The sequence below is a fragment of the Eubalaena glacialis genome, chromosome 19 (genome assembly GCF_028564815.1).
Source record: "Eubalaena glacialis isolate mEubGla1 chromosome 19, mEubGla1.1.hap2.+ XY, whole genome shotgun sequence".
NCBI classification, from domain to species: Eukaryota; Metazoa; Chordata; class Mammalia; order Artiodactyla; family Balaenidae; genus Eubalaena; species Eubalaena glacialis.
Genome location: NC_083734.1, coordinates 21,082,895 through 21,088,423, shown reverse-complemented (window position 1 = coordinate 21,088,423; position 5,529 = coordinate 21,082,895).

Genomic DNA, 5,529 nt, shown 5'->3' with positions numbered 1-5,529 from the left:
TCTGATTTTGCTGAATACTATGGTGCCATTTGGTGTGTTCCTCTGTCCTTAAATTACCTGTAAACTGGCAGTTAGGTAGGTCTGGAGGCTTGATCAGGTTAAGGCTTGATTTATTTTGGTGTTTGTGTTCTTCCAACAAGAGGTGTCAATATCTAGTTGCCTTTTGGTCACGTGGCTCCCCATGACCCTTGCCTACATCGACTAATCCATCAGTTTTTACAAAATGATACTGCAGTTATTCACTCTTCATTTGTCATCCATAACAATTCTATTAAGATACACTTCTCCTCATTAAGTATTTTGTTACAAGTGGCACCATTTGTATAGAAAAGGCAGGATAAATGTTTGATTCTTTCCCTTTATTTGTCAGTTTTCAAAAGAATGAGTTTGTTCCTTAGCATCCTCCGGAGCTGACAGTTTATTTTATTTTTTGAGTATCATTATAAACTCACGAATTTAAACATTTTTATGTGTTTTAATATAGTGAACTGTCCTTATTGATGCTTAAATTGCACCAGCTTTGACCAGTGGGAGACTATTCAAGTTGGCTCCTGAGTCATTTTGACACAAATCCCATAATCTTTGATAATGTTTGACAGCTTCCTTGTTTCTGGTATAAAGATGTTCTGGCTTGTCTTGTACTTTTTCCTGTCCTGCTCTGAGAATTAGCCTTTCCTCCAAGGATATTTGATTTCTTTTGACATAGTTATACATGATGTTTCACAGAGAGAAAGGCTTTGATGAGTTTTCTTTTCTTTCTTTCTTTCTTTTTTCTTTTGGTGAGAACAGAAAGTCCAGCAATGTTCTAGGAGGTCAAATTGCTTGGCACAGATAGATGGCTTTCCCTGAGATAAGTTTGGAAAATTCTACCGGGTAAGAACAAATCAATCTTACGTTTGCAAAAAGCAACAGTCAAGACAGATGATTCTTGGTGATCTATGGTTTTCTATGACAAAGAAAAAAATCTTACCTTTGTAAACAATGGAGCAGAAGAAAGAGTGATTTCAGAGCTGGTTGATTCCATGGATTGGAGATCCAAAGATGGAGAGGCTCTCAGCATGACCTGTGGTTTGGGTCCTGAATGGGGCTCTTGGACCTACATCAGAGAATGTACACAACCAGCCTGGGGAAGCTGAGCTGCGCCCCGGGGAGCAGGGGTGTCTGAGAGACCAACCACCCCAGCCCACGTCACACGCCACTTCTATCACTAATCCTGGGTAATTGGCTTTTCTAGGGCTCGCTTTTCTCATCTGAGGACTGGAGATAAACTATCTACTTCCGGACACATCTTGAGGACGAAATGAGATCGTCAGATGGAGACAGGACCACCCTGCGCTGCTAGGCCTGAGCTCTTCTCATTTGCTTTCCCATCCTCAAGAGCTCTATGCCCCCAGCCTTTCTCCATTTGGTTCTTTCCCCAAACAAAGGTAGTGTCAAAAAGCCCTGTCACTTCTCTCAGGGGACAGATTGAGAGAGAGACACAGGGACAATGGGAGATCTTTGCCCGGAGGCTCTGGGTCCCCCAGGTTCACACAGCTCCACATGGGGTCCAGCAGGGTCTTGTGTTCGTTCTGTCTGGGGACAAGGGCTGTTTTGGGGTCTCCCTGACTCCCTACTCTTGACAGTGATGGTGAACTTGATGATACTAGCAATAATAATTATAGGTAACACTGACTGAGCACTCTCCTTGTGCCGGGCTTGGCTCGAGTATCATATATGTGTTTCTATTTGTTCAAACTACTATCATCTCTCCTCTAGGTTACACAATAACTTCCCAGCTGACCTTCACGCCTGCTGCTCTACCGTCTATTTTTTTTTACCAGCTGTCCAGAGAGATCCTTTTAAAACACGAGTCAGATCATGTCACTCCTCAAAGGCTGTCAATGTCTTTTCATCTCACTCTGAATAAAAGATAAAGCACGCACGGTGGTCATCAAGCCCCTCATCACCTGGTCCCTCACTGCTTCTCAGATCTCATCATCCTTTTCCCTTCGCTCTAGCCACCCTGGCTTTTGACAAGCACACTGCTGCCTCAGAGTCTCTGCCCACGCTGTTCCCTCTGCATGGGATGTTCCCCTTCCCACGCCACTCTCTCACTTCCTCCAGGTCTCTGCTCAAATGCCACCTCCTCAGCAGGTCTTCCCTTCCCTGATCATTCTGCATAAGAGAGACCGCTCTCCTGTCAATTTCTAGCCTCTTTTCTTCATAGCATTTCCACCACCTACCATATTACATAGTCACCCTTTGTGACTATCTGTCTCTGCTCCCTACAATGCCAAGCCCATGAAAATAAGAATTTTTAATCTCTATCCTAAGCACATAAGACAGTGACAGGTACATAATAGATGAGGAATAAATATCCATTGAGTGAATGAATGAATATTAACTCAATAATCTCAATAAGCTTCTAGGGTAGGTACGATTATTTTTCCATCTTTACAGATGAAGAAGCTAAGGCAAAACTATAACCCACTTTAACTGGCAACCAGCTATTTGCTTAAGGTCCTACAACAAGTGAGTGGAAAGATGGAATTGGCTGATCAGGTTGGTGCATGGACACCAACACCGTGCATCTCCCTCACCTCTTTCTTTTCCTCTTCCTCCTCCACCACAGGAGTTTATAGGGGATTCCTTTTTCCTCTCCTCCCACCTGGGCTTCTGCCGTGGCCCATTGTCTGCCTGTCTGCTCCGGATTTCAGGCCGGACAAAGTAGAAGGAAACCCAGAGGTCCCCTTGCCCTCCGGGCCTACTCAGCCAGCTCCATTTATGCTACCTCTCTGGCTGCCCCAAGCATGCTTGAAAAGTTTCCCATCTCTATCCCAGATGCACAGGGATGGAGGGAAGAGGGGGGCTGAAGCTTAATGGTTTGATGGGGCCAATTAAAAAAAAAATTTTTTTTTATTGAAGTATAGTTGATTTACCATGTTGTGTTAATTTCTGCTGTACAGCAAAGTGATTCAGTCATACATAAATACACATTCTTTTTTAAAAATATTCTTTTCCATTATGGTTTATCAAGGGATATTGAATATAGTTCTCTGGGCTTTAGAGTAGGATCTTGTCGTTTATCCATTTTATATATAAAAGCTTACATCTGCTAATCCCCACCTCCTGCCCCATCCCTCTCCCACCTCCCTCCCCCTTGGCAACCACCAGTCTGTTCTCTATGTCGTGATTCTGTTTCTGTTTCACAGATAGGTTCATTTGTGTCATATTTTAGATTCCACATATAAATGATATCATATGGTATTTGTCTTTCTCTTTCTGACTTACTTCACTTAGTATGATAATCTCTAGTTGCATCCATGTTGCTGCAAAGGGCATTATTTTGTTCTTTTTTATGGCTGAGTAGTATTCCATTGTATATATGTACCACATCTTTATCTATTCATCTGTCTGATGGGGCCAATTTGATGTCACCATTTTAACAGAGCTATGTCAAAGTGGCCATGTTAGCAATTTCCTTTAGGTTTTTGTTTTCATTTTAAAAAGTTATTTTTAAGTTTACACACAGAAGAGTTTTCTCTTTGTAGCATACAGTTCTATGGGTTTTGACAAATTCAGAGTGTCATGTATCCATCACCATGATCTTGACACAGTATAGTTCTGTCACAACCCAAATTCTCTTGTTTGCTGTCCTCTCCTCCCCACCACCCTTGGCAATCGTTGGTGTGTTATCCATCCTTGTAGTTTCCCTTTTCTAGAAAACCATATAAATGGAAGCATACAGTATATAGCCTTTTGAGTCAGGTTTCTTTCACTTAGCAAAATGCAAGTGCACCTATGATATTGTCACGTGTCAATTGTTTATTCTTTTTTATTGTTGAGTAATATTCCATTATGTGGATATACCACATTTTGTTTATCCATTCACCCACTGAAGGATATTCAAATTGTTCCCAGGTTTTGGCAATTACTAAGAAAGCTGCTCTAAAACATTAAGTGCAGGTTTTTGTGTGAACATAAGTTTTCATTTTCTCTTGGGTAAATACCTAGGACTTGGATTACTAGGTCATGTGATAAGCTTATGTTTAACTTTATAAGAAACTGCCGAATTGTTTTCCACAGTGGCTGTACGTTTTGTTTTCCTATCAGCAGTGTATGAAAGTTCCAATCCTCGCCAGCATTTCATACTGTCGGTTTAAAAACATTGTGTAGCCACGCTAGCAGGTATATTGTGGTGTAGGACCCAAATGTGTCTCTTTGGCATGAGGATTATTTCAGGCTGATTGTTTTTAAGAAACAGAAGACTCAGGAAGTCTTTCCTTTTACCTCCCCCTTAACTGCCTAAACAAATTTACATAAATGGCCTGGTCCAGGAAGTGAACTACCGCCAGAGATATCTACAAAGAATATGAGCTATAGATGTGGTAGCCTGGGGGAAACTTAGCAAGGCATGTTTGATCAAAGTCCTCTCCGTGTCCCATCGTCTCTACATAGTGTGGCAAACATTTGTTTACCAACATTTACTCTTTTTCATCTTCCTATGAATTGCCTTCCTTCCCTTTGAAGTCCCAGACCCCTACGCCCTTTTCCTTAGTCTAGGGTGACATATATACCTCATCTGACCTGACTGTCTTTGGAATCTCTCATGTGTGGATTCCCTGTATGTACATAATTAAATTTGATTTTCTCCTATTAATCTGTCTTATGACATTTTAATTCTTAGACCAACCAGAAGAACCAAGAAGGGTGGAGGGGAAATTTTTTTTCCTCCTGGACATTGCCATCTCTATATTTTCTTTACTGAAGAGTTCATATCTCTTTATATCAAAATTGTTGCCTCTCTTCTTTGTATTAAACTGTCATGCATCCCAAGAACTTTGCTCCCTTGTCTGAGGGACTGAGAGGAGAGGGTTGTTTTAAAGTTACTCCATCCAAGAACCTCTGCCAAGTATTGAGAAGGTTGGTGGCGGGGGTCCATTTTCTAGAACTAAGAACCACAATGGCTCTATTCTATTTTTAGTAGCTGAGAAAATTCTCCAAATCTATCTAGTCTAATCCTATTTCTCTGCTTTTTAGAAATAAGAAAACCGAGGCCCAGAGAGGAAAAGCTTTTGCCTAGACCCCACAACTAGAAGGTTCCTGAACTGGATCAAGATCTTAGCTTGACTAATTTCATTTCTAAAGGTCCCAAGCTCTTTCCACTGTAGACCTTAGGTGCTGTGCGAGATGCTGAAGATATAGATGTGGTTCCAGTCTCTGGGAAATTTTTGGGACAAACAGAAGCAATGCAGAACAATGCTAGGAAGAGAAGACATATATGGACATGCATTTCTGGGCTGCTGAAAATTCTGATGGAAAAGGAGAGGAAAGATAGATGTAGTTGAGCAAAGCTTCCTGGAGGAAAAGAACTCTGGGGTCCAGTTTGGGATGAAAGCAGAAAGCCCACGCGTCTGTCACTGTGCCTGTGTGTATGAGTTCAGTCTCGTGTGGGATTGTGTGTACTGGGTGTGCTCACAGTATATATGGGACCATGTCCATTTTCTTCTTTTGGTAATATACACGAGTAACTGTCAAGCTCAAAGT